We start from the raw sequence: 23,837 nt of genomic DNA on the forward strand, positions 1-23,837 counted from the left end.
AAAAAAAGAGTTTAACTAAAACATGATCCAGTAGGAGGGCTGTTTAAGCCAGTTTCAGATGTTTTGGCTGCTTTCACTCTCAATATTCTCCAGCCCTGTCGCATTGCTATTTGAAATATTTTCAAGATGGCAGCTTGTTGAACTGAGTTGTGGAATGCAGCCAGCAGACCTCGGCCAAGGAGAAAGGGCAGCACCCTAAGAAGTCAGAGAATAGAGGTTGGAGATGGAATCCAGCCTGGATGCAGGCAGAATACTGATGTGGGACACATCTGCACCCCACATTAGATAAATTTCATCTCTCCCAAATTACAGGCTCTTGCAACATTTGCCAGAGCAGTCTGACACACTTAAATGTACTATAGTGTTGCACAATATTGAACTGAGAGTGTCTCTCAGTGTTTTCTGCTGGTTATTCACCTGGTTGTATGTGCTAAAAACAAATAGATCAGGCACCAGGAAGACATTTTATTAATCAAATCCTTCATAGGCGTGACTTAAACTGTGTACTGAAGGTCAAAACACTCAGGTCACAGAGGGAGGTCCTCTTGCTCAGTGTTTGCCATTGAAAACTTCTCTCACTCCTCCACCAGGCATATACAAAGGCTACTGTTGTTCATAGGAAGCCTATTTATAAATAGTTCCTAGAGTGGCACCAGTAACTTGAGTTGTGTTGGGAGATAGGAGAAATACATGAGGATTCCTGAGGTGGGGGAGGAAGTTACGGTGCTTGCTCTGACACATAAGCAGTTGGATATTTTGCACTAGTTAAATCTTTCATCTCTTGTCTTGTGGCATTGGAAGATCATAGCATACCATCTGGAAGGATGATGGCATGCCTGCATGCAGCGTACTGCCGTGCGTCGGGGGACTGGCAATAAAAAACATCTTTGCTTCTTCTTGAAAGTTCAGAAAGAGGTAAAAAATGATAATGGCCAGGTTTTTGTCAAGACAGTGAGCAGGATCTTCCTTGACAAATGCCCGATGAATTTAGTTTCCACCTTTACAACAATATACTTATCGTTGTTGGCCACATCCTGTCTCTGTGCCAGGCAGGTACAGGAAAAGCTAAGAGCTACCTTTGAAGATGTGGTAAGAATTTTACAGGTACATATGCTTCAAAATTGAATTTGAAGAGATCTGGAAATGATGGTAGCAACTATTAATCCTTGTTTCTTCTTTGCTAGAGTTTTCCTTGAGATGTTTGCAAAACTTTCCAGCCAGCTGTTGGAAGACTAGGTCATACCATCAGAAAGGCTTGACCTTTACTACTGAGTCTTTATCAAGACACTTTTTATTTTGAATTTATTGTTCCTTCATCAAAGTAATATAATTTACGAAGCATAATTGATTTTTTTCATTTAAATAGCTACTTAGCAGAACTGTATCCAAATTGATCTATTTTAGCTATGATTACATAATAGTACATAAAAATTAATGTTGAGAAAACCATCATATGCTAAACTGTAAGAAGTGGGAAATTACTCCTTTTTGGAGCTGGAAGATTCATCTTCTTTGATTCTCTGTCCCTTGATATCCTTATCTGTAAATCTTATTTTGGGGGATATTTTGAGATACCTAGGGATACCAAGGAAGGAAGGTCTACATTTGTTGGAAGTTCACTTCCCAGAATGAGAATGGTACATGAAAAAGATGGCTAGTTTAGAGAAAATTGTAGCTCAGCTACAACACAGGCTACAAACAGTAGTGGCTCAGCAGATGATGGAGGCTTAAACTCTGTAGCTGAAACCTTTAAGGTATATAGGTGTTGCAGGAAAAGCAGGAGTTGCCAAGGTGGGAAGTATATCAGCAGTGTCCTCAGTATCTGTGCTACTAGAGGGGTAGCTAAATAAAAGTTACAGAGCATGGAAAGAAGCAGAGCGTGCCCATGCTGTGGAGAGCTGAGAACTGTGCTAAGGGAGTTTGACCTGAGTGTATTTCCCTTCTTTCTATCAAGATAATTTGAGGAGGTTCCCAACTACAGCAAACTGAGAAATGATACTAATAGAAGCTTGTATAGATCCCACTTCTGTTTTGCATTGAGCTACCTCTAGAGCATCAATTAAGGGCAGCTACCCAAAGCAGCTGCCCCCACGCCTATTGGTCAGAGAAGCCAAGTTACAAATAACTTACCTACCGCAAATGACCCTGTGGTTCACTTTTTCAAATACTTAGTCCTTGTAGTTTAACCTGACAGGTGACTGAGCACCACACAGCAGTTTGCTCCCTCCACCCCCTTCCCAGTGGGGTGGGGGAGAGAATTGGAAAAAACAAAATAAATATAACTTGTGGGTTGAGATAAAACTATTTACTATGATAGATAAAAGGATAATGGGTAGGACTATGTGTATCTATATTTGTGTGTGTGTGTGAATGTATATAACATGTATATAACAAATGATGCACAGTTGCTGACCACCCCACGACTGATGCCCAGCTAACCTCCCCCCAAGCAGCAGAAGAGAGTGAGATGAACTCCCATGCCCTTCAAAATATCACAAAAAAATGTGATATTATATGGTATGGAAAATCCCTTTGGCCAGTTTAAGTCAGCTGTCCTAATTCTGTTCCCTTCCAGGTACTTGGGCCATTCTCTATCAATGGTCTGGGCTCTGTACAACACAGCTTAGCAGCACCTATAACCACCGATGCGTTAACATTGTTTTTCTCCTAGAACCAAAACATAGCATCATACCAGACGCTGAACAATTCCGTCCCATCTGAAACTAAGGCAATAGTAATGGGCAAAAAGCAATGCACTCTTTCAGCCTTCCTTAGAAATGTCAGTGAGTCAGTTACCCAAGGACTTACGTGTTGATTTAATTTTGATGAATTAATATACATTCATTTAGACTACTATGATCTTTGAGTGCTTGGTGAATTCTTAGTTGTTCCTCCTTTGTGTTTAGACTGATCTCTTCAGTGCAGGGACAATTTCTTGCTGTGTATGATACCCAGAAGTCCTATATGCAGACCTCAGAAACTTCAGAGTACTATTGGAATTCAGCATTACATGGAAATAAAAACCAAAACATATTAAAATAACAGTAAAGGAGCTTATAGGAAAGGGTAATTTCTAATCTTAAGAGTTTTGTCTGTGTGAATATATAGATTTTCTTCACTACAAACTTAGCTTGACCCTTTGCTAATAATCAGTGCTGGAGAAGGGAATTCACTCATGCTACTGCTTGCTTACTGGTAGCCTGAACATAAAATGCAGAGTCACAGTCTGGGTTTGTTTTCTTTTTTTTCTTTGTCCTGACAGAAAGATTTCGGGATTTACTGCTTCTACAGTCAAATCAAGATGCAGAGATTCTTCCCATCTTTCAGCAGAGGCGCTATCCCAAGTAAGTAACACTGTCTTGTGAGAGTTATAACCCTTATCTATTTGCAGCTGAGGAGGGCAAAGCATTTATAGCACTGTGCATGCTTTTGGTGTGAAGTGCTAAGGCAGAACTGTTACAGAGCCACACTTGCACTGAGATTTTCAGTCTTTCAGCAGTGTCAGGAAGAAGCAGACATGCTCTGCAAGCATGCCCAGCTGTCAGGGGGAGGTGGTGGCAGAGTGCAGACGTTAAGCTGCCTGGATCAGTCTAGTGGAGCTTTGTTTCACTTGGCAGTGTGTGTTGACATAGGCAGATGTTTTGTCAGGCTAATCCCCACTCTTCTCATCTGGGATTCCATCATTTGCAGTGACAGATTCCCTTGGATTTTAGCAGACTCCCCTCAGGAAGACTATAAGCTCTAGAAAATATCTTTTTGCTGCCATTTTTAATAGATATACATGCAGGCAAAACAAAACAAAAAAATCATATTGTGTGTTTTTTCATTGTGTAATTGTACTGATTCAGTCTCTTTCTCTTAAATGACATACTTGAATGAAACAATAAACACTGCTTGCTATATTATTTTTAAAAAACTGTGAATTTCAATAAAATCTTGGAAGAAAGCAGTGAGGGGGAAGGAAGAAGAAGAGATAGTCCTCGCATTAATTGTGACCACAGTGAGCCATGGAGGGAAGATTGTGTGGGAGGAACAGAGGGAGGAAAAGAAAATATAAATATCTGGAGACAAGCCAGCAACAATGATGGCAATCAGCAAAATTATTCATTTTAATCATCATTATTTTAATCATTAACTGGTTCCTGTAATACGTAAGAAGCCAGTGGAGGTACTTGCTAAATACAGCTCTTAAAATCTTATAACTTTTTTTAAAGCATGCAGCAGATAGAGGAGCTGAGTGTAAATACTTGAAAATAAAAGCACTAAGGTGAATCTTCATTCCCAAAACAGTGAAACTTTTGCATTGATTTCAAGGGTGAAAGGATTCTATCCCCGATTCTATTTTTTGCATCACCTCTTGTTATTGTTTTACTGGACTGTCACGGAGGTACAGTGTTTGAGACTCTGGGAGATACCTTAAGTTGTCTGACTTCTCTACTTGTTTCATTAGGACTTCCATGTATTATTACTTTGGTCTTTCACCTGTAGGAGCACTAGAATAGTAATTTTTCCATAGTAGTAAAAAGCTTTATTTAGCTTAAATGTTTTCTCTCATGGTGTGGACGTTGTCAGACTGGCCTGAGAAGGAAGCTTATCCTCCTTACCTCTGTATAAATCATTCATAAGCTATCTGACTTTCCATGTTTATATGCAATTTATTGCTAATATTGTTGTCAAGTGCAGTATACTAGCATTATCAAATCTGTGGGGGAATGAGTATCTCTTCTTCTCTGCTCAGTATATCTGCTCAGTATATCTTTCAAGATCATACATGGAGCTATTTGAACTTACAGTGGACCTGTATATGAAATGATAAATACTTTCAGCCACATAACTTGGGAAGATTGAGTGATTCCCATAATGCAAAAAATGAGTCAAGCTTTGGCACTTGATTGAAATAAAATTTTGCATATGTTGTTACAAACAATAGATTTCTGCTTATAGCATCATTAATCCATGCATATTTGCTTGCTTGCTTACAGAAATTCATCGTGTATTATACTTCATTTACAAACTAGTTGAATACTGTTGACATGTCCTAATTTCCCTGGAGATTCTTTTTCAAGTGAAATCCTTGTGTTCGGCAAGGTAGAAAACATGTTCATGATATATTCTGTCTTATTCCCATTTCAGTTTTTCAATTCTGTGTGCTCATTTTCATTAAAAGATCAGTCAACAGAAATCAAGATAATGAACAGGCAGATCTCATAAATGAGTGTTCCTTTATTGACTTCAGCTAAGCAGTCATCATTTGTACAATGTAAGGATCTGAGCAGGAAGGTCATTTTAATGTGCCTTATTGTAGAACACAGGATGAAACCTGTAACGCTTAAGAATAACCTAAAGATATGGAAGGTTAAAAATAGAAGAGCAATTACAATAATGTTTTAGATGAATAGCCTGAATGAGCAAAGTTTAGTAGGTAGAATGAGCAAAAGTTTGCACATATTTGAGAGACGTGTACCCAAAAGAACGAGGTGGGAAAGAAAGATGATCAGTATCATCCAGGATATTCAGAGTTATAGTAGAAATATTAAAGGCAAAATGAGCCAAGTATAATCCAGCGGTTTTGAAAGAAGTAGAAGCCTTGGTCTTCTGGGCTGACTTAAGTTCCTGTTATATTAAGATCTGAACTCCATCTCATGAAACTGCATGTTAATTTTGAGTATGTGTTTGTTCTCCAAGATGTCTGTGCATTGGAATATCTGGAATATCTGGAAGTAGTTTTCTAGCATGTACAAGCACATTGTTCTGAATTTTTTAGGTAAATATGTCAGAGAGTTATACTTTGCAGTCTTGGTTGATGCAGGAAGAAATGTCAGATCTTTTGTTGACCCTTGTGTTTGTCTGAATTTATTCTGCGGTTGATGACTAAATCAAATACTTGCTCTGACACATGAGGCAGGTTATAGAGGACCCAGAGCTTACAAAGATTCAAGTTTGAAAAAGCCTCTTTGCACATCTCAGTGCTTCCTTGGCTTAGCTATGTATGTCCACAACTAGCATGGCAACTTGAGCACCTGTTATCAGTGCAGCCCATGGGCTTAGATGGAGCACTACACCAGCACTTGCTTTTCATATTGAGCTTGCAGAGTGGAAGTTCAGCATCATCTTGTGCTTCTTTCACATGTCAGTGCAACTGTGTCTTGGGAAAACTGCAGTTATTAGGGAAGAGTTATGGGAGTATGTTCTCCCATAAATGCCTGCAGTAGAGTTTCATAATGAAACATACTGTACTACATAGGTTACTGAACTTGGGGGAGAAGTCCAGTCCAGGCAAGTCTTATCCATATCTCAAGTGAGTTTCAGAAGATGAAACTGGACATTACTGGCCTCCTTGTTCACCTCATTAGAAAACTCTCCATCCACAGTAAAATGTTTGGTGGAGAAAATCTGTTTCCTAGCTTCCATGAAACCATTCCTGGGAATTGACATTCTGAACACTAAGCATAAACCTGCAACTGTGGGCAGCCAGGGTCTCATGTCAGCCTCCAAATGGTACCACGTGGGAAAAGCCTCAGCCCTCAAACCAAATTGCAGACGTGCTTGCAGCTTTCTCCTTCATTCCCTCACCTCCATGAGCCTGCAGTGGACCCTGAGGTGGGCCACACAAACACAAACACAGTCAGGCCTATCAACAAATTGAACTTGTTGCAGTGAATCTTATCCTGACCAGTCACTTTGACAGAGAGCATTAAGACTCGTAAATCTCTTAAAGGACCTTTTAAAAATATCACTCTTCAGGTATTTCCACAGGAGTTTTCTTGAAGCTGAAATCAAGCTTGTGCATTGTCTGTTTGGCTACTTAGCCCAGGAGTTTCATACTGTTTATCACATTAATTTACTCATAAAATGCAAAAAATGCTGCAGTACTAATACAGGCTGCAGAAAGTTAGGCCTGAAAATGTTGTAATGCCCATTAATCAGATCCAGCATGCGGCATTGAGCTTCGTGCCAGCAGAGCGTGCCTAAGTTACTGGCTGGCACCATGCTGATTTCCACTGTCAGACTGTGCTGTGACCTTGAAGTTAGCTGGTCTGTTAGAGGGAAGAAAAAGAACAAAACACGAGGAGAAATGTTAGAAGCTTGAGAGTTAGGGGTTAAGTTGGTAGGCTAAAAGCTCAGGAGTGAGGCCAACACTGCACAGAACTTCCAGTAATCTCCCAGTATTTAAAAGGAGATTATAAAACAGGAAGAAATCCAACTTTTTACATGTATAGATAGTGACAGGACAAGTGAGAATGTCTTTAAACTAAAGGAGGGAGATTTAGATTAGACGTCAGGAAAGTTTTTCACTGAGAGGGCAGTGAGGTGCTGGCATAGCTGCCCAGAGAGCTGTGGGTGCCCCATCCTTGGAGATGCTCAGTGCCAGGCTGGATGGGGCCCTGGGCAGCCTGATGTAGTGCTTGCTCTAGAGGTCGGCAGCCCAGCCCAACCCGCAGCAGTTGGAAGTTGGAACTTGATGATCTTTGAAGTCCCTTCACAACCCAAGCCATTCTGTTATTCTGTGAAAACTCTGCTTGTGAGGAATGGGTTGCAAATGCTGTTGGCGTTAAATCTTTTCAGCACATTTCTCTATTTTTTTTCTGACATGAGATTGCAGATGCATTTTTTTTATTTTCAATATACTACCAAATCCTCAAATATGTGTGTGGTTTTTTAGAGGAATTATTTGCTTTTTTTCCCCCTCAGAAATATTCATTCTTATCTTCTGTGGGTTTGGTGGAAAAGTGATTGGATGATTCACCACTGTAAGATCTTAAGAACAGAAGGAGCTGCTACGTTCTAGCTAATTTGAGTCCCTTCTTAAGATGAGCAATAGAGCATTGCTTGATAATCCCTACAGCAAGGTTCAACCAAACCATAAATTTAGAGACATATAATCTTCAAATTGAGACATTAGAACAGGAAAAATTATAAACCTTTAGATCCACTTGCTTCAGCTGCTTCATGTATGTATAGCATGAATTTCTTTAGCATCAGTTTCCAATCTGCCATTTCATTGTATCACTGTCTGCCAAACAAGGAAGCTCTACAGGAAGTGATACCTCCGTGTGAGTGGTTAGAGGTCATTTAAAAACACTACCGTCTCTTGAACAAATTATATAGACAAAACTTTGTTGCAGGGCGAAGTTCTATAATAGCTTATGCTCTCTTTTTAAAACTTTGCCATTCTTTTTTATTTTATTTTTAAATTAAGAAACACGGAGAGGAATTAAGGAATTAAGTATTTTCTTTCAGTTTCTTTAATACTCATATACAGAAATAGCAGTACTTCTTTATAACTAATTGAAAAATGACTGAAGCTGAACACTGTATTAGTATTTAACTGAAATGACAAGATGTTGAACTTCAGAGAAAAAAAAAGAACTTAGAACCTAGAAGGTATAATAATAAAAAAGAGTATTCCAAATATATTTAATTTCCATCTGTCACAAAATTATAAGCCTTTCTTTGGCATATATTTTTCATAAATTAAGGTAGGCTTGGTGTGCATGTACCAAAATACTGGTCATTTTCATGTCACAAAAAACAGAAAATTCCAAACCCTTAGCTTTTTATATATGTAGGCTCAAATATGTATCTTTGAAGGTCATCTTTGTTAAGGTGTTGAAATTTTTAGCTCAAGCAAAGCCAAATGATGTTATTCAATTCTCATCATGGAGCAGTCTAGACAAATAGGCGGCTGAAACTTAGTGCCCTAAACTGTTGTGCCATCTGGCTGCCAATTGCTACTCATTTTAATGATAATGGATCTGTGATGGATTTGTGCCAATTTACTACAGCCTGAGGCTGGAGCCAAGAAGCTTCTGAAATTTCATAAATACCCCCAGAAATAAATGTTTTATCTTATTTGTAACTGTCTTGAGAATGTTTTTCCTTTTAGAGAGAAAAGTAATTTGTGGCTAACCAGAAAAAGCAGTGAGTCCTGGCATGTGGCTCCTGGAGATTACAGTGCATAAACATCACATCTGTGGAGGTTCCCCTGCATCCCAGATTTACTACTCAGGAGTAGTCAGCAAGATCATGTCCTAGAAACCTCGTTCAGTTCACATTAGAAGTAAAGGCAACATCTTCCTTGGTGTTGAGCAAGGGAAAAGAGTATGACTTATGCCTTTGTCACTCACTCTTCATTGTAAGGCAAGTTTTATAATTTTAAAAAGAGGAGTTGAATTTTAACAGTGATTTTCTAAAATTGGGTTTCTGTGAAGTGCTTTACAAAAAGTATTCTCTGTTGTTACAGAAATAGAAATACAGTAGAAATAGGAATCAGGTCTTCTGCTGTCTTTTCTGATTTGTACAGTTGGCTCTTTCATTTAAAATAGCATCCATCCTGTTTCCTGCTACAAAAACACATAGTCTGCACATATTGCTGAAATCACATGGGAAGATACCAAGTGAAGGAGTTTTTCAGTAGTGCCCACACAAGCAGTACAGTGCTTTGTGTACTGTACTAAGTACTCCAAGCGTGAAAATTTCTGTTTTTGAAGTGCTCCAAGATTTATTGCAAAATGCAGGCTGGAAGCTATCTCACAGCAGCACTGAGCCCTCAGTAAGCCTGAGTCTCAGGGAACTCAGAGCATTTAGATTGATTAAGTGATTCAAAAAAGATACCTGCTGAAGGAATCAGCAGTGACATTTAAATAAGCTCAAAATGTTTATAGAGAAGAATGTTTTGGGGTGCTTTTCTAGTGGTTTGTGGGTTTTTTTGTTTTTTTTTTGGCTCTAACCTGTCACCCATTTTCCTTTTTTTACATTGGCCGTTCAGCAATATCATGTTATCCTGCATAGTTTGTTTTCCAGTGCAGAATTGAGTTGCATGAACACAAAATCTCCACTGTAAGAAAAGGATATTTTTTTGTAATTTGGGATTTTTACCAAATGGCACAAACAACAGTGACAGCAAGATAAAGACTGGTAGCTGTTTATAAAAACAACAATCATGTTGTAGAAGTAATCATGTCAATAAAAATGCAAATATTGGCTTAGTTTTCTTGAAACCGTAAGGAAAATGGAAAGAAGGGGGACTGTAATTCATGCTGTATGTTTGAGCTATGATCCTACAAAGAGATATGTGGACATATCCACATAATATCAAGCAAGGACAACTGATATCTTACAATATTTATAATGGTACATGAAATTCAAATATGGGTCATCTATTCCTTGAGACAGAGGCTTTATTTGTTTATAGTATCAGTGCAGTGCCCCAGTAAGTTCTTGTGCAAAATAAAGACATTTTTGTTCCGTTTCCAAAGGCCTTGAGTTCAAGTACCAACAATGTAGTAGCAGTGAGTCCCTTTAAAGCAGAAGGGAATTTTACTGCTCAGACTTAACTTGAAATTGAAGAAACTTTGAAGAAACAAGTACAAATCTTTCAGAAGTAGAGATGTGGGGAAAAACCTGTATCTTCTGAGAGTTTGGTGGAGCAACATACATGCAAAGTTGATGCTTTGTGTGCATATATACTCTCTTTTGAGTACTGAGAATCTACATTTCAAGTTCAACTTAGCTCTGTTTATCATAGGATAGCTGTGGCTCATTAGCAGGCATGATCTGCTTTATGCAAAATATTGCAATGCTCCCAGTTGAGAAGGGAGAAGGGTTGACTGAAAATGAAAGATTCCTAAACCTTTCAAAATACCTAGCAGATTGTTTTATTTAAAGTGAATGGTAGAAGACAGAATGTTGCAGCTGGTTTTCATTTTGCTGTTTGGGAGCATAAGCACAGTCCTTGATAAACCCTGTTGATTTAATTAATATCTATCTGCCCTCTACTGAGCAGCAGTGCCAGTGGAATTAACTGCTACCAGATATCTGGAAGGAAGTTTTTTTTTTATGTAGCTCGAATAGAAGTGATAGTAGTTTGGTACAGAAAATATTAGTAGGCTTCTTCGATTCAATATTCAAGAGGGAGTTTCAGTGATCCCTTCTGGCCTCATATCCAGTTTTATCATGGTTTTAAATATAATGGTTTACAGTAGTTGAAAAAAAAATTAGTTTCGCTATTACCATAGGTACAGAAATCCAATCACTGGGGTCTTTGGAGAGAAAAACAAATGCAAACGAATTGTGGTTGTTGACAGTAGTGACTTCCTCCTTAAGTCCATGAACAAAAGGAAAGATTCATTCATTCACTCCTATACACCCACCTGCACATTAGCAATTTAATTTGTGGCCTCTTGCTTTCAGCATGTGACCGCTGAAGATGAATTTTACACAGAACCTGTCAAGCATCAGAGCCAGCATCTTTTGTTGGTGCTTTGTTAGTTTTGGTGAAAAAGGAAAAGATGTGAATTCCAGTTATGACAAAGAAGTGAAAAGGAGAGAAAAGAAAGATGTGAATTCCAGTTAGAATAAAGAAGACAATGGACAATATTATGCTCCTAAAGATGTTAAAGAAATTGGAAAGGAAATAGGAGCTGCTTACTGTGTCTTCCTTTGTATTTCATATAATTTCATATAAGATACAACAAAAACTGTATTTCCTGGTGTCTAAGGAGGACAGAATTATAGCAGTGCTCTTTTCGGCTCTTGCCCAAACAAGGTTTGAAGAAGCAGGAAAGCTGTGAGATCAGAGTCTCAGCTGTACCACCAGTCCCCTTCAAACCACTTAATGCTTCAGAAAACAGAAAACACTGGTGCTACCCCAGAGGTAGCAGAGCATGTATAAGCTCTGCGTAAGAGCAGAGGAGAACATGAACATTCAAGCCAAAGGAGATAGTTAAGCTTGCAGTTTTTCATGAAATTGGCAGGGATGCTCCTTTCTCATCAGGACATGAGCCTAAATTTCAGTTTCATCAACCTATTGACAGTAAGCACTGATGGAGTGGTTCAGTTCTGAGTGCCAGGCTCCTTTATATACATGAGATAGTACACAATTATTTTTCATGCAGTATTGGATCTGGAGCTCTTGGTGCTAATCAGAAACAGAGAGAGAGATGCCCATGTTGACCTGACAGCCATCCTGTATCTTCTCTGAGAAATGAATAGGAGCTCTGGGCTGTGGGATGTCTACCAGGCCACGCTGGATTGAGCATTGTCAAGTAAACACATACGTCAAGCACACTTCATTGAGGAACGTGCCTCAGCTTTGAGGCTAGAACTTTGCTCAGAAGTCTCTCTCAAGTCTTAAAACCTGGCTGTGACTGAGAATTCATTTCATCCCACAGTAAGTTATTGCAGCAGTTAATTATCTTCAATCACTGGGACAGGAGTTGGCTCCTGGGAGATGGTGCCTAGTAGTCCAGTCTTGCCCAAAGGAAAATTCTTCTACATCCACGTCAAGTGGTTTGCAAGAAGCACAAGTGTTTTTGAGCAGCCAGACAGCCAGCAGCTGGAAAACATTGTTAGCAGCTGCACAACAGCAACAGCCTGTGATATTAGCTGCCAAATCCATTCTGAGTGTTGCCTAATCAGCTAGCTCAAGCTGCTCGTGACTAGTACTGGAGACTGAAGTAGATAAATCCTAACACAACAGCAACTTGAATACAATATTTGTACAATTACTGCATGGGGAAGATAAATTGAGTGATACTCAGAGATCCTGGTGGCTGTTTTCTAATGAAAAAAGTGTGTGGGTTATAGATTTGACAGAAAATTACTAGTGTAAGTGCCTGCACCTGAAGTGAGGCATTGCATGTGCTGAGTGAGGTGTCCCATAATGCTTCTTCCTTGGTATCATAAATGTAATGACATTTTTTCTCCCTTCAAAGCAATGGCAGAAGCTGAGTTATAGGCACAAACTGGAAAGAACAGATCCTGACATCATTTATTTTAAATCCTAATAGTTTTCATGTAAGACTTTGTGTGTTAATTATCCATTGCTGTCACGGTATCTGTAGTATGAAATTTAAATTAAGTTTGTGCATGGTAGAAAATAATTTAAAACCAAACTCCACAAGGAAGTTTCCTCATTCCTCTGAGAACCTTTAGAAAGCAAAATTGCTTCATGCTCCAAAAAATACATGGGAATAAGGTCAGTCCTGCTGCCCTAACTCTGATGGAACATTTTGGAGACTGTAACCTGTCCTACAGCCTGTACAGTGTAAGTGCTCTCCATGTCCTGTCTGGTTCATAAAATACTCAAGTGTCTAACTGAGGCCAAATGTCTGAGTGCTTCTCAGCACTGGGCTCTTGCTTTCACAAGGCACGGTGCCTCATGATGTTTTGTCATGATGTAATAGCTGTGTATTTCCCTTCACTGTTTACCATATTTTTAAGGCATAAAATAACTTTTAGATGTCTTTGGCACTGGTGGGGCTGCATCTTGAGAACTGTGTTCAGTTTTGGGCCATTAATACAAGAAAGACGTTGAGGCCCAGGTGTGTGTCCAGACAAAGGCAGTGAATCTATGAGGGGTCTGGAGCACAAGTCTTAAGGGGAGCAGATGAGGGAACTGGGATTGTTCAGTCTGGAGAAGAGAAGGCTCAGAGGAGACCTTATTGCTTTTCAGAACTCCTTGGAGGAAGGTTTTGATGGGGTGGGGTTCAGTCTCTTCTCCCAGGTAATGGTGATAGGATGAGAAAAAATTGCCTTGAGTTGCACCAGAAGAGGTTCAGATTGGATATTAGGAAGAATTTCTTCCCAGAAAGATTGGTTAGATGCTGGAATGGGCTGCCCAAAAACATGGTGGGGTCACCATCCCTGGAGATGTTAAAAAAAACGTGAAGATGTAACACTGAGAGATGTGGTTAGAGGGCATGGTGGTGATGGATTAATGGTCATCTTAGTGGACTTTTCCAACCTTAACAATTCTGTGATTCTATAGTGTTGTTTTCTGAGATTGGAATGTTTACGGTGTAATTACATCCTGTTTTAGATGAATCAACATTAAAAATTGAATTTTTTAATTATACTGCTGCCACTTTGCTAAAGTATTTCTGAAGTTCTTTCAAATAGGCTGAATTGTCCTTTTTTACATGGGCAAATGAACAGTATTTGAAATGTAACCATTTATTTGCAGAGTCTTCTTCAAAAGAAGGGTACTTACAACCCCTCAAAAATCTCTAAAGACTTTGAAACTATTTGTCTTATTTTTGTGTGTGTGTGTATGTGTGTGTGCCATATTATGCTGCTTTAACTGGGATGAGACAAGTCATGTGCGTGTAATTTCATCATGTAAAGGAGTCATAAACTTGCTATTCCAGGCATTTGGGCACTGTAAAGATGAAACTGTGATCTTAAGAATATATCAAGAGTATCTCCTACCATTGCAAAGTTTTCAAAGTGAATTTTCTGCTAATCATTTCATCAGTAGGAGTTTGAAGTGTATTGGAGAGATCTCACTCATTTTGCTCCAATCTAGGAAATAAACACTATTCAAGCTGATACATGACAAAATCTGTGAGAGTTGTGAACCAAATTCAGGCTCTGCATAAAAATTCAGAATACGCTGGAAAAATGGCTGCAGTGTGCCCAAAACATTTAGTTAAGGGATTCTATAGACAATTCAGTGGCTGTGCCAGTGTTTCTGAGTGGGAAGGGCAGGTGCTGCTGTCCTAGAAGATCATGGCTGATCTGGGAAATGTAAAAGTCTCTGGTTACAAGTTCCACTTACATTCAAGTGAAATATTGTACTGCTTTCTCTCCAGAATGAGAAAACTTTTGGTGAAAGACAGTCATTACATTCTTGCTTATCTTATCAGCCCTGCTTTGCTCCAAGGAGAGGCCAGGAAATTTTGCTTCAGCTCACATGTCAGAATTGCTGATGAACTTAAGAAAAAGCTCTGTATTTGAATTTGGTGTCTGAAGGGCTTGAAAGGAAGTGGAATGCTGCTGGATATTGTATGATCTGAGTGGGAGAAGGAAGGGAGAAAAGGGAGGAAGGAGAGACAGATGCATCTTTCTATTTTACATGCAGTCCACACGTTACATGAAGAAAGACACCTTAATTCAAACAAACAAGTTTACCTTATGGGATCAGCAGAACAGAATTTAATGAGCTTGTTCAGCTTTATAAGGTTCTAATTGTAATGAGAGCCTGTAGGCACTTATGTGACAGGCAAGAGGTGCTGATATAGACTGACAACATGAGATCCTTATGTCTTCTGTTGGGGTTGAGGGTTTAAGGAATGTCTGGCTAATTTATTTGCTGAGCTCTGTCTTCCCTGGAGAAAATAGACTGAGCCTGGTGTCCCCAAGGCTTCTTTCATCCAGGGAGCCATTAGCATGCACTTGAGCATCTTCTTCCAAGCTGTAAATGCAGCAGAAGGGCTGTCCCCAAGGGCTCAGTGCCTGCTTCCCTCTTTCAGAGTCAGCAGAAGTGGCACTTCTGAGGTGGGAAACTCTAACTTTCACTGCCCCTTTTGCAGCAGCAACTTCCTTTTTGAATGTGTGGATTGTTTTGTTCTGTTTTTAACAACATGCATTTTATTTTCATATGATTAAATAACGAGAACCAGCTCTATAGTAGTTAATAGTACACTTTTCTTGGTGTAGAATTGCAGCTCTCTTACTTTAAGAGACGGATGTAAACGGTGGTTACCAAAATTTGGACTGCCTTTCTGAAGTCATTTGATAGCAAAATAGAGCAGGTTGGCTGCAAGTAACTCTAAGAAGCATCACTAGACCTTAAGAAATCCATTCCTTTGTTCATTGCCTGTGCAAGCAATACATGGCCAGATGAACCCCCTTCCTTGGATTAACTTTGTCTGTTATTAATTATTTGGCCCTGCACTCAGATTCTGGCACTAGTGAATAACGTCTGCACGGAGTGGAAATATTTTGGCAATTAAAAGCCAATTAAATTTGACTTGTTTCCTTCTTCTATCCATCTTATGATGTCAAAAGTGGAGACTTACGACTGAAATATTTGACATCTATTTAAAAAAAGGGTTTCATTTTTGTAAGACGGGGGTCCGTTTTTCTCTGCACTAAAGGTTGCTTCATGGATGATACTTCAAAGGACATTACCCATAACAATTGTTTACAGACAAAAAAAAAAAAAAAAAAAGTTCATCTAAATTATGTGTGGTTTTATTATCATTGGGTCACTAGTGGTTAAAAAAACCCTGCTCAGTCAAGTGCCATGTAAGGTCAACCAAAATGATGAAACAGAATTCAGAGGGAAATTACAGGACTGAAGGTTTTATCTGAAGTCATTTTCATCCTTTCTTTCAAGTTTGGCTTGCCAAGAGTTCTCCAATGTGATATGAAGCTATCAGTTTAAGCTGTGTATCTGAGAGGTCCACAGATAAAACTGTCACTAGAAAAAACATAAAACAAGGAAATTCCAGAAACAGTCCTTTGTGTGTTGTTGCGCTCCCTTTCATTTACTTATTAAATAGTGTCATCTACTTACTGATAAGGTTTATGACCACTGTAAGAGATGTTTCTCCAGGCCTCTCAGCCTTTTAATGAGGTCATTGTTGCAGTGCTTTGCAGTGTTGGAGATATAAACAGAATTATTCCTGTGTATAAATTAAATACTTTCACACAGTGTCAAACTGACATGCCTGTGTTCTCCTGGGGGAGGTATGGCAGAGAACTGGATTCGTCGGGGGTCTTTAAGTCCCAGCACAGCACTTGAGCTGCCACATTCATCCTTTCTCTTTGTGCTCTTTGTAAAGTTCTTGCTAAGGGGGAAAGAGTCATTTTTAATTTGGGTCCTTTGCACACTTCCACAACAGACAGAGCAGCAATAGCATTAGAAATATGTGATGGTTTAACAAATGGTTGGTAAATGCAGCCATTAGGAAAAACATAAATGCAATTTCAGAATCTCTGTATTCACCTGCCAGCCTGATTTTTACTTTACAGTTTGTTAAAATCACAACTGTTTAGGAAGCCCTTAAGCAGAAAGAAAGTAAATGGTACGTGAAACACCTAGAATGCTGATCTCAGCTGATAGATACAGAACGGGCTCTGCAAAGAATGACATTGGTGGATACAAAGAACCTAGAGCACTGGGATTTCACCCATTGTGTACTTCCCATGTCTTGCTCTGTTTACTTGCAAATGTAAGTACTATACCAGGAAAAGTAGTAAAAAGTAGGCTTGGATAGAATCTATAGTTTGTATTTGCTTAATAGTATCTCTTTCAGTTCTGCAGAATAAAATCCTACAGTCATCGGATTCAGTAGCATTTTTGCTACATTTTTGTCCTTGAACCAAACTGTTCTGCAGCTAGACATGATGGTCTTTAAGGTCTTTTCCAACCTAAGCAATTCTATGATGCTATGATTCTATCTTTTCATAGAGAGTTTATCAAATTATTGTCTAAATAAGAATCACAGAATCGTTTGAGTTGGAAAGGACCTTTAAATGTCATCTAGTCCAACTCCCCTGCAGTGAACAGCATACCTATAGCTATATCAGCTCAGACCCCTCTCCAGCCTGACCTTGAATATCTCAAGGGACAGGGCATCCACGACCTCTCTGGGCAAAATACTGCAGAATACTGCATAATATATTAAAATGAAGAGAAAAAATACATATGTCAATCACTATCAGATAGAAACCAGTGAATAATTCTTAAGCAGACAATTTATAATGGAGTGAGGTATCAAATATGCAGCAATTCATCTTGGGACTTGTTGTTTTTAATATCTTAAGTAATGACTGACAAGGAGGAAACTGTAAACACCAAGTTAATTAAATGCTCAGATGGTATTGGGACAGGGAAGATAGCGCAGTGCAGAGCAGATGGATTGAAGCTTCTGAATGATCTGGCAAATTTCAGGAGGTGTGCTGAAGTAAAGTAAAATGAATCAGATACCTATTAAATTAAGCTCATGGAAGTTGAGAAAGTGTTGCTGCCTTATTAACCAAAATGAAGAGCATAGCTGAAGAACTGAATGATATTCTGGAAATGACAGTGGATCAGGGAGACTGTATTAAAAATCAGGACTACTTCTGTTCCTCTCAGACCCATCAAAACTGGCATTTGAGGTCAGACCTGGGGCACAGTTCTGTGATCTGCATTTTACAATGACAAAGAAAACGACAGGGATAAGCTTAATCAGCGCAGAGCTGCAGGACGCTGATTTTATGCAAGAAGTCTCACAAATCAGATTTTCTGTGTGTCTCCTGAGTGACAAGACCAGTCACACACGCTGTGATTTCTCTGTATATTCATAGAACTTCACAGTGCCTGGTCAGTAGAAACTGCACTTGGACCTACAGCAAAAGCCCCAGGGTGCCTTCCTCTTAGACTCTGAATCTGTGCCAGATGTGTTCTGCACTGATGTCCCACCTCTACTCTTGCCATTTCATCACAGTGCCCTATAGCAGTGTTTTGCAAACAGCAGGTTACAACCTTCACTATATTTACGAAAAGCAAGAGTGGGGCAGGCTATGAGACAAATGCTCTATTTGAAGTGCCTAGAGTGAGTTTAAACACGGTCCTTCCAGTCTTTCTCTTGCAAAGTCTCGTGCTCATCTGTCTTGGTTGGAGTCATCTTTTCTCTCTCAGCTTTTTAATAGAATTTCATAGAAGTGCTAACAGTAAGATTCTCCTTGTTATCGTGTACCCTCTTACGGTACACAGAAAGATAAGAGTACAAAGAAATATCAAAATTAAAGGGATTAAAAATTCGTTTTTGATTAACCCAAGAGACCAGAGGGTGGTACAGGCGCATCTTTGTATGTCTGGAAAGGTAATAATGATGACACCACCAGCTATGAATAATTACACCATTATATAGAGCCTTGGCAGGACTGAAATTGGAATACTGCAGACAATAATGGGCCATTCACTTTAAACAGAACTCGAAATGAGAAGTTGGAGCCTATTCAGAGAAAAACAATGAAGAGGTCAAGATGTTGAGGGTTGGATTGAGCTCATCTGTGATGTAATGTATATGCTCCAGTAGCTTGATAAGCTTCTGCTTGTGAGTCTGTATATAGATTCCTCTATAGGCTTTATATTGACTTCAGAAATTCCTTCTGCAAACAGTGATCTCATCTTTAATCTGCTATTTTATTGTGTCTGTGTGTGTGTGGTTCACTCTAGCTTTTGACAGGTGTTCCTTCTTTTTATTTAGCTTTATCCAGTTTTCTATGTTACTTTCCAGATAAGAAGCTGTTCATCTAAGGAAATAAGCTTGTCTATCACTGAACATCTGGAAGCCATTTGAAGTTGCTTTCTCAGAATTTTGCAGTCCTCAATTCTCTACAGTCAGAGCAATATTTAGAAAACTTCTTTGTAGGCTTTCTGACAGAAAGCATCTCTGTTCAACCAGATATGCTTTGCATACTCCCAAACCAGTAATCATTTCATCCCTGATCACAGCAGTGAGTTGGAATCAGATGATCTTCAAGGTCCCTTGCAACCCACTCTATGATTCTCTTTACTCCCCTGAAGGAAACCTACTCGTATAGGCACATTAACAATCCTGTTTAGGATATAAGGCTCACAGAGAGCATCTTTCCTTAAAAGAAGTGCAATTGTGAGAGACTTCCTTACAAATGAAGTTTTCCAGAGAACAGATAGGCTTATGACTGAACTAAATTGCTTTGATTATCCAGTGTATGTCCAAAGACAGAGAAGAGGTAGCAGCAGCAGCACATGGCAGTTTTTCTCTTGGGGATATTGTATTTCTGCTCAGTTTTGCTATGTACTGAGGATCCCATTTTATTCCAGGACTGACTGCTTCATTGCAACTGCAGAATTTGTTATGTGATTTATTCTTCCTCATTTTGTTCCCCTTACTGCTGTCACTTTTAATTCGTTATGTCTACTCAGTGCAGCCCAGAGAGCCTAAGTGGGCTGCTTTTGAATGGATTGGGGTCTGCCTGGCATTGTCTTTGGACTGATCTGCTGCCAACTCTGTCTTCCAGCACTCTGGCCAGCTTCTTCTCGCATTTTGTTTCTGCATCTGCATGTCTAGGGCTTCAGTTTCAGCTTGTCATCCTTGGGATTTGTCAGACAACTTTTCTTTACTCAGGCCGAAGATGTATTGAAGCTTGGTTGAAAAAGAATAACCAGCATTATGGATGTCCTCTTAACATGATTTCCCCCCTATACCCCCAGTCTACTCTGTCTTGTAAATTACTTTAACCTTTGATACAATATGTGCTTCTTATATGTGTGTGTGTGTGTGTGTGTGTGTGTAAAAGTGCAAAGCAGCTTTCATGAGAGGCTACTACATCTCTTGTATATACTGTCAGGCTGTCCTGAGTCCTAAACTCTAATGGAAACATTTGTCTACTTTCCTTTTTTTATTTTTTATTTTAATAATAACTTGAAAATACCTGAACACTGGCTGAGGAGAGTGTGGTTTACAAGGGAGGAAAAGGGCTTAGTGCTAATGTCATCACTGCTTGTGAGAAGGATCCGTGCGCTCTACCAGATGGCATCTCTGAAGCGGCCACCAAAGCCAATGGTATAGTCAAGAAAAAACTTCCTCTAACTATTAAAATAGACAGAAGGTCAAATATTGAAGTTAATTACTTTGAATCAGAAATACTTTCTGCAGTGAGATGGGCAGATAACTACAATGGTGGCATTGAATGAGTTATGTAGAAGCCTGGCTGACATGTTCAGCCTGGTTGGGGGTATTGGTCTGAAGCAGCATCTTATCACTTAATGATACAACAAAGTAAATTTTCAAAAGGCAAGTTAAAAAATGGATGGTGCAGCCACTACAAATACTCTTCTTTTAATTTTACTTCATTATCTGGAACAGAATTGGTAGGAGACAATTTTCAGAAAGGCAAGGCGCCTTACCGAAATTATTGTCATTATTAAGGAAATAAGTGGCAAATTGGATTTCTTCTTGTAATAAAATTAAATCGTTTGTGATCTTTAATCAAAGGAATACTTTTTGGAAACATTGTATAAAAATGACAGTTAAAAAGGCTGCCATGGAGGAGAATTAATGTAACATTAATTAAAAGTATTGAACCAAGAATTCGGTACAGAAAGTACATGTACTTCTTTGAGAGAACAGAGTTGTTTGAATATATAATTATATTTGATTGCAATTTTCATACTTATTTTACAGACTTTTTTAATGAAGTAAGTGATGGTCTAAACTGATACTTCTCTGATACTCAGCAAGAAGCTATAAGAAATACAGGCTGTTCATAAATATTTTGGGGCAATTTTTAGGCAGCTTTTTTCAGTTTCGATGAAAAAGAACTTGGTCTGAGGGAAGGCAGTATTAAATTGCAGTTTGCCTTCAGATTGCCATAGAAGTCCTGAAGGATGTCTGTCTGTAATGTGTCTATTTTCTGTTGCCTTCAGCGGAAATTTTGTTTCTATGGTTTTTTGAAATTTTCATTCATTGTTATCAAGTTTTTCCCCCTTATACATCCTCCTCAACTTTGTGATATATATATGTCCGGCTCCCCATTGTTACTTGAACAACTGTCACTGCTGTTTAGCTCCAGCCTGCTCCAGTGAGAGTCTCCTTGAACCTGCACTGTGTCTCAGAAAACCATGAATCTTGGTTCAAGGTTTGCAGAGTGAATTTCGTTCATTAAAGTGTAGATATCTACACTGCTCTTCTGTTTTCTTACCTTAGTCATCCTGTCTTCAACATACTATATTTTTCTATGTTGTACAAATACGAAATTATTCTTCAGTCATCCCTGGGCCTTGTATAAGCTGAACAACAGTTGATTTTGTTCTGTTATGCCCAACCAAAGAGCATAAATGAGACTGAGTGGTTTAAAATCCAGTGACTTTACTAAAACTTGGAAGAAAAAAAAATTGCCATGTTACTAGGAGAAGAAAATCTAATGACAGTTGATTCTTTGTGTTGATTAAAGGCATATACTTTGTCAAAATTTGGTGTTGCACCAACAGCTAAAAGGAATTTCTATAAAAGAGAAAAGGAAACTCCTACAAGCTCTAATATGTACTTTAAAAAATATGATGTTAAAAAGAAAAAATAATGTATGCAATCAATCATAAATTAACCTCAAGATGTTTTAAAAAAGATGATGCCTAATGAAATCTGAATTCAAATAATATGCAGTCTTGTTCAAAATAGTATATAAAGTTAATTGAACCCATAGGGTTTTAGAAGCTTGTTTGTCTAAGGGACCGCTGTTTTCAGTAATGAAAACATCATCCTTCACAGTGTCAGAAGATCACATGAGAATCTCTGATTTCACATGCCAGATGTCACATTTTCTTACCCTTAGAAGCTGCAAAATGCATGATAGTTTTGGATATCCATCTAAACAAAGGATGATATATACTTTGTTCAGTGTTGGTTCTTCAGCTTTAAAAGGATATTGGTACTGAAATTCTCTCAATAATCATAAGCGTTCTGGAAGCATAATGTCAGAGTGTATGCTTTATTTGTTGAAGTTTAAATGACATGAAGTGTCATATATTGACTTCAAAAGATGAAGCATCTCTGTGGGTTTTTGCTGCAGAAAATGGATGGAAAACACTGATTATAGTGTCTTTGAAAAGTAAAGGGATGTAATTTGTTGTATCTAGGTTTTTACTGAAAACTGCAAATTGAACCCTTGGCTCTAAGTATGTCTAAACACTTCAGTGATCTGCTTTGCTTTTTACAAACCCAGTATATGAAAGATTTTCTCATATATAAGTTTCAGAATTGGATAATTTCCATTATTATTCATCTGTATTACCATGCATTCAGATGCACACAGCCACACAGCAGAGGCTGCCCTCACCAAACTAATGTAAACTTAAACTGGAAACAACAGATGGATGCAACCAGATTGCAGAATTCAGGGCAACAGCAAAACAGTACTGGGCCAGAATATCACTGAGCTGTGTCCAGCAAGCCAGCAGCCTCACTGCTGTAAACTCCTGTTTTATTTTTTTTTTAGGTACTAGGGAAGCAAGAATTCATAAGGAATTTGGTGGGAGATAGATAGTGAAATAGCTCTGCAGATGTTTGCAGAATTCCCTCCCAGGCACGAAGGGAGTGTGGGAGGAACATGAAGGCACTTGTCTGAATATTTATCACATGGGGGTGGAGGCCGGTGCTGTGGGTTATCAGAGAAAGGGAATGGCATCTCATTGGTGCATTGGAGGGGAGGGGAATTGCAGTAGCAGAGCAGGAGACAGATTCAGCCATCAGAGTTGATTCCTTGTACTTTTCAGTCTGTATCTGTCATGGCTGTACTGAGCTGATGCTTTGGCTCAGCGTATAAGTTTCTGCTACCACTTTAGTTCTGTGTGGCCTTCAGCTGCTGTTCAGAGCAGGACTATCTCTGAGGTCCTGTTGAGCTGAGCCAGTGCAGTCAGTGGGCATACAGCTCATCCTACATTATCCTGTCTCCATCTCTTTTGACTCCAGGAGACTTACTCAGTATACTTATACAAAGATATCCACCCTTAGGTATTATTGTATACTTATACAAAGATATCTACCCTTAGGTCATAGCAGGAAACTGGATATCAAATCTCATTCTGCTTGGGGAAGTCCTTACTTTTTTGACATTACTAACAGTTTTGCTATAAACTTAAATCAGACGAGGACTTCACTCTCTGCTTAATGCAGTACTTAATATCCAGGCATTTTGTTCAGTTTCCAAACGCTGAGACTTTAATTAACATTTCCTACAAATTCTTCGTTAGTCTTCTATCCATCTGTTATTCCACTAATATCCCTGATAATGTCTCACAGTAGCTCCCTAAGCTACAATGTAAAGTTGAGCAATGAGGTGCAATATAGGCAGTAAACTTGTCTCAGGGCACCCTACAGCAAAGCATGGCACTGTCATCCAAGTTGAACAGATGTGGACAGGTACTTCCACACATCCCTGTGCAGTTCCTTTCAGAAGAGAATAGCTTGGGTCACAAAAGTAATGCAGCTGCCTGTGTCACCAAGACCATGTCTGTTAGTTTAGGGACAGCCATGTGATACTGCACTTGCATTGCCCTGTTAAAAAAAAAACAAGAA

This window comes from Meleagris gallopavo, chromosome 1 (genome assembly GCF_000146605.3).
Source record: "Meleagris gallopavo isolate NT-WF06-2002-E0010 breed Aviagen turkey brand Nicholas breeding stock chromosome 1, Turkey_5.1, whole genome shotgun sequence".
NCBI lineage: Eukaryota > Metazoa > Chordata > Aves > Galliformes > Phasianidae > Meleagris > Meleagris gallopavo.